We start from the raw sequence: 7,130 nt of genomic DNA on the forward strand, positions 1-7,130 counted from the left end.
CTGACATTTTTGCCGAGATCGTTCAAGTTCTAGATGATAGCCTCCAATTAATAATGAGAGATGCAGTCAACGATGGAAGAAAGGCATTGGAGATTCTACGGGACCATTACCGAGGTACTAGGAAACCAAGAATCATCTCCCTCTACACGGAGCTGACATCACTGAAAATGAGAGGGAAAGAATGTGTAACTGATTATTTTCTTCGAGCAGAGGCAGCCTCCACTTCGTTAAAGTCAGCTGGTGAGACGATCAGCGACAGCCTTCTTATTGCTATGGTGTTGAAGGGTCTTCCAGAGGAATTTACTCCATTTAATACTGTTGTTATGCAGAAGGATACCGAGTCTACGTTTCCAGAATTCAAGTCTCTGCTACGGAGTTATGAAGAAAGCCTGAGGAGTCGAGAGGTACACAGGCCTGATGTGAAGAGTGAGAACGTCCTTAAGGTGAATTATAAGAAGAATCCTGATTATCAGTGTGGTGGATCTGCCAGTAGCTCATCAGTAAGATGTTATTCATGTGGTAAGACTGGACATAAGTCTTTCGAGTGTAGGTTGAAGAAAGACAGAGGTAAGTGGTGCAAAGAATGCAAAACCATTACACACAATTTTGATGAATGTAGAAAGGCTAATAGGGCTACTAGATTTTCTAGTGCAACTGTGAATGTTTGTAAGCCTAGATCCACTAATGATTATAGTGATGAAGAATGTTGTTTCAAAATAAGTTGCTCTGTTGATAACATATCTACAGATGTATGTAATGTTCTTGTTGATTGTGGTGCTACTACCCACATCATTACTGACAAATCCAAGTTTAAGTGTTTTGATGAAGACTTTGATGAATCAAAGCATATGGTTGAACTTGCAGATGGTGCAAGATGCAAGAATATTGTTAAAGGTAAAGGTAAGGCTAAAATTGTACTTTTTGATACAAATGGTATAAAACAAAATGTTGTTCTTGATAATGCCTTGTATATTCCTACTTTTAAGCAGAATATATTTTCTGTACAATCAGCTGTTAGTAAAGGAGCTACAGTAAGCTTTAATCCTAATCATTCTGAGTTGATAAGTCCAAATGGTGTGTCTTTTGAAATAAATAAGAAAGGTAAGCTATATTATCTAAATAATGTAAACTCATGTAAATCTCGTTCACTAGAGGAGTGGCATAAGGTTTTGGGACACTGCAATGTTAAAGACATTTTGAAGTTAGAAGATAAAGCTGAAGGTATGAAAATTAGTGCCAAAAGTAAGTTTGATTGCATAACTTGTCATGAAGGTAAAATGCATTTATCTAGGAACAGATTACCAGATGAGAGAGCAAAGAGTAAAGTGGAATTTGTACATTGTGATCTTGCTGGAGCAATGAGTGTTGAATCAAGGGAAAAATCTAAATATTGTATTGTTTTTGTAGATGATTATTCAGGATCTGTTTTTGTTTATTTCTTGAAGCAGAAAAGTGATGCACTTGATGCTACTAAGAAATTCCTTGCTGACACTAGTTCTTATGGTGTTGTTAAAAGATTAAGGTGTGATAATGGAGGAGAATTTACTTCTTCAGAATTTAAAAAAATTTCTGGTAAGTAATAAGGTTAAACAAGAATTTTCTTCACCAAATTCACCACACCAAAATGGTACTGCTGAGAGAATGTGGCGTACATTGTTTGAAATGGCTAGATGTCTCTTAATTGAAGCAAAGCTACCAAAATTCATGTGGAATTATGCTGTTAGGGCAGCTGCTTATATAAGGAATAGATGCTACAATTCTAGAATAGATAAAACCCCATATGAAGTGTTAACGTCTAAGAAGCCTAAACTTGAAAATATGCATATTTTTGGTTCCCTGTGTTATGCTTATGTAGAAAAGAAAGCTAAGCTAGATCCAAGATGTGAAAAGGGAATATTTGTTGGTTATGATTCATACAGTCCTGCTTATCTTGTATATTATTATTATTATTATTATTACTATCCAAGCTACAACCCTAATTGGAAAAGCAAGATGCTATAAGCCCAGGGGCTCCAATAGGGAAAAATAGCCCAGTGAGGAAAGGAAATAAGGAAATAAATAACTGAAGAGAACAAATTAACAATAAATCATTCTAAAAAAAGTAATGTCAAAAGAGATATATCATATATAAACTATCAACAACGTCAACAACAAATATGTTATATATAAACTATAAAAAGACTCATGTCCGCCTGGTCAACAAAAAAGCATTTGCTCCAACTTTGAACTTTTGAAGTTCTACTGATTCAACAACCCGATTAGGAAGATCATTCCACAACTTGGTAACAGCTGGAATAAAACTTCTAGAGTACTGCGTAGTATTGAGTCTTATGATGGAGAAGGCCTGGGTATTAGAATTAACTGCCTGCCTAGTATTACGAACAGGATAGAATTGTCCAGGGAGATCTGAATGTAAAGGATGGTCAGAGTTATGAAAAATCTTATGCAACATGCATAATGAACTAATTGATCGACGGTGCCAGAGATTAATATCTAGATCAGGAATAAGAAATTTAATAGACCGTAAGTTTCTGTCCAACAAATTAAGATGAGAATCAGCAGCTGAAGACCAGACAGGAGAACAATACTCAAAACAAGGTAGAATAAAAGAATTAAAACACTTCTTCAGAATAGATTGATCACCGAATATCTTAAAAGACTTTCTCAATAAGCCAATTTTTTGTGCAATTGAAGAAGACACAGACCTTATATGTTTCTCAAAAGTAAATTTGCTGTCAAGAATCACGCCTAAAATCTTGAAAGAGTCATACAAATTTAAAGAAACATTATCAATACTGAGATCCGGATGTTGAGGAGCCACCGTCCTTGACCTACTTACAATCATACTTTGAGTTTTGTTAGGATTCAACTTCATACCCCATAATTTGCACCATGCACTAATTTTAGCTAAATCTCTATTAAGGGATTCACCAACCCCAGATCTACATTCAGGGGATGGAATTGATGCAAAGAGAGTAGCATCATCTGCATATGCAACAAGCTTATTTTCTAGGCCAAACCACATGTCATGTGTATATAGTATGAAAAGTAATGGGCCAAGAACACTACCCTGTGGAACACCGGATATCACATTATCCAGGAACTGACAGTTTGAGAAAGGTTAGGTTAGTACATTTTACTGATAAATTCAATTTTGATAAATCCCAAAGTCTAAAGGAAGATGGTGAATCAGAAGATAGTGAATTTGATTTTGATAATGAGAATGTCATTTGCAATGAAAAGAAAACAAATGTTAATGATAATCAAAGTGATCCTGTTTCTAAACATATCCTTGTTGAAGATGAGCATAGTGAAATTAATACAGATTTGACTGAAACTGAAAGGGAAGGAGAGTCCCGTTACCCAAGTAGGGAGCGAACTGCTCCCAAATATCTTGAAGAATATGTTGATCCTGATAATGTTGATTTACTGGGCTATTCTGTTCATTATTGTTGTAAAGTAACTGAAATTCCTGAAAGCTATAGAGAGGCATTAAATTCACATGTGGCTCACAAATGGATAGCTGCAATGGATGATGAAATTCAATCTTTGAGAGATAACAATACTTATGAATTGTGTAGTTTACCAAACAACCGTTGTATTGTAGGTGGACGATGGGTATATGCCATTAAAGAAGGGTTAAATGGTGAAGAGCAATATAAAGCTCGCTATGTTGCAAAAGGGTATTCCCAAATTGAAGGTGTTGATTATACTGATACTTTTTCTCCTACAGTGCGTATGACCTCAATTAGAATGCTTATGTAATTGGCAGTACAATATGATTTAATTGTGCATTGTATGGATTTTAAAACTGCCTATCTTAATTCTGATATTGATTGTGAAATATTTGTTCAACAGCCTGAAGGTTACATTGAGACAGGAAGTAATAATGAACAATTGGTTTGGAAACTGAATAAATCTCTGTATGGTTTAAAGCAATCAGGCAGAAATTGGAATAATATGCTCCATGATTTCTTAATTCAAAATGATTTTGAGCAGTCATTAAGTGATCATTGTGTGTATGTCAATAAAAGACATAACTTTCATGTAATTATTTTGGTTTGGGTTGATGATATGATCATTGCCAGTAGTAATGAGAAAGCTCTGTTTGACACTAAACGTGTATTATGTCATAGATTTGAGATGAAAGATTTAGGGAAACTTTCATGGTTTTTGGGTATTGAGTTTGTTTTTGATGGAGATTGTATAAAAATGAACCAGAGTAAGTTCCTTGAGAAAGTTTTGAGAAAGTTCAAAATGGATGAATGCAACCCAAAGTCAATTCCTTGTGATCTAAGTGTTAATAAGTGTACTTTTGAGGAAAGTCCTGAACTAGTTGATAGTACTCTTTACAGAAACATTGTTGGAAGCTTGATATATATCATGACTTGTACTAGGCCTGATTTAAGTTTTGTTGTGTCTAAACTTTCACAGTATATGGCTAGGCCAACTCAAAGTCATTTGGCTATGTGTAAATATGTTCTAAAATTTCTTAAAGGTACTAAACAACATTGCCTTGTTTTTAAGAGGTCTTACGATGCTATTGAGATTTCTGGTTACTGCGACTCAGACTGGGGTAGTTCTGAAGATCGTAAAAGTATTTCAGGTTATTGTTACCAAATGAATGCTGATAGTGCTCTTATTTCTTGGAAGAGTAAGAAACAAAGCAATGTAGCTTTAAGTTCTTGTGAAGCTGAGTATGTTTCATTGACTTTTGCTATCCAAGAAGCAAAATTTTTGCAGCAGTTGTTAACTGATATGATTAATGTTGAAGTCAAACCCATCATATTATTTGTTGATAACCAAGGGGTAATTAAACTTGCTAAGAACCCTGTTTACCATCAAAGGTCTAAACATATAGACATACGCTATCATTTTATCCGTAATGAAGTTATGAGTAAAAATGTTGATTTAGTGTATGTCCCCTCAAGTGAAAATAAAGCCGATATGTTTACAAAACCAGTAACTAAAGCAAAGTTGATTTATTTTAATTTGTGTCAATAATGGTTTTGTAATATTGACCTTTGATAGCTTTGTATTTTGTTTGTTTTTTATTACCATGATGCATATATTTGTTTGATGTGTAGTAATTTGCAGATTGATGAGAATAAAAGTTTATGAGGGGGTGTTAGAATATTAAACTTTTATTTATGATGCATTAGTGTTGTTGATTATGCGCTTGGGTACAATCATTTGTTTTTACCCATAATTCTTGTCATGATGTGCGTGGCGTGACGCCGCTTTCTTTTGTCCATATAGTGTAACCGGCAAGTTCATGGCCGAAGGAACTGTGTACTGCTGGCTCCCACATTCTCCATTAAAGTGACTCTTTTATTGATAATCTTTTATTATAACCCACCATCATGTCCTTCGAGCTCACATCTTCTACATGATGCTGACCACTGGATGGATGTCCAGTTTACTTTCTCCAAAGATAAGGATGTAGCCAGTCGACAATTCAAAGAGAAACTGCCCAGGATTCCTGAACACCTTAAAGCTGAAATGGAGACTAGAGAGGAGCTATCAGCTTCAATGTCTCTCCAGTGCTTCATGGAAATGATGATTGGGAATTTTACAGATGCCCCAGTCTTTTCCCTGTTAGCAAAAACTCATCTTGCTACCTTTATGAAGGATCTCTGCTTTCTTTCAGGCTCATAAAGTCTGTAGAGAACATGTTCTCGCTTCAGCCACTATAAGCCATGAGCCGAAACTTCTCATCGACTCTTGCATATGGGGAAAAAGACCTTTTTCTCCAGAAACTAGTGAAAGAGGTTACAGATAAAGCTGCAGCCGAGAATAAGAGCCTGTTCCAGAAGTGGGGGATCTCTCTGAAGAGGAAATTCACCCCTGGGGTAGGACCACAGCCTAAGAGGTCCCGCAAACCAACTTATCTTAGGAAGTCGTTTGCTCCTTCCCCCGCCAACATCCCTCAGACTGTTTTTGCTGTTCCTCATCTCGTGACGACACAATCCTCGGTTTTCTTTTACTTTACTTTACTTTGATGGCTGCTTTTCCGGTCCCATACAGCAGGAGAACCCCACTCTCTACAGGACCTCCACTGTCATTTTACCTTGTTTGTTCAGAGTATTTAAAGTTTCAAATCGCGTATTGTTTATTTACTGTTAAATCATCACTGTCAAAGGACTCATGAAATAAGAAAGTCTTCAGTTTCCTCTTGAAAGTCTTAATGTCTGCAATCATTTAAATGTTTCGTGGGAGCTTATTATATAGTCTCGGGGCTGCATATTTAAAGGCTCTGGAGCCTAAAATAGACATAAATCCGGTCTATGAGCAGGGGTCATCGTCCTTTCAATCCCAAAAGAAGTAAAGAGGCGGCAGAGGTCGCTCTGACAGAGGAGGCAGATGCAGGGGTCGCGGACATCGAGGCGACAGAGGAGGAAGGGGAGCACATCCTTAGCTCAAACAATGAGGATATTCTGGTAGGGAGACGGCTGACCTTGTTCAAGGACCGGTGGTCATTCAGTCCCTGGGCACGGAGTGTCATTTCCAACGGGTTGGGTTGAAAGTGGAAGGGATGGCCTCCAAAGCTCAGGAGATTTTTCCAGAAGTCAACACTTCATCTGGAATAATATGTACAAGACTTTCTGAAGGAAAGAGTTTTCCGTTGCATGAGATCTATGAGATTTCAAGGTCATCTATTTTGCGTGCCAAAAATAGATTCGAATATACCTCAAACAACTTCGGGAAAGAGGCCTCCAGGTAGCTGCGTACCCGGACGACTGGCTAGTGTGGGCTCCTTCGGCACTAAAGTGCTCGGAAGCAACCTCTCAAGTTGTAAGGTTCCTTTAGTCTCTAGGATTTCAGATAAACTTCAAGAAGTCAAAACTGACCCCAGCTCAAGTTTTCCAGTGGTTGGGGATTCATTGGAACCTACAGTTTCATTCCCTTTCTATACCTCTCTCCAAGAGGAAAGAAATAGTGAGGTCAATCAGGTCTCCGATCAAGTCGGGGACGCCCACCATGTGATGCCAGGAGAGGGTTCTAGGATCTTTGCAATTCGCCTCAGTAACGAACCCTGTCCTCAAAGTACGGCTCAAGGATGCAAGCAGAGTTTGGAAACGGAGAGCCTCCAAAGCTCTTCGCGACCATCAGGAGAAGACCCCGGTGTT

This window comes from Palaemon carinicauda, chromosome 6, assembly GCF_036898095.1.
Source record: "Palaemon carinicauda isolate YSFRI2023 chromosome 6, ASM3689809v2, whole genome shotgun sequence".
Classification (NCBI taxonomy): domain Eukaryota; kingdom Metazoa; phylum Arthropoda; class Malacostraca; order Decapoda; family Palaemonidae; genus Palaemon; species Palaemon carinicauda.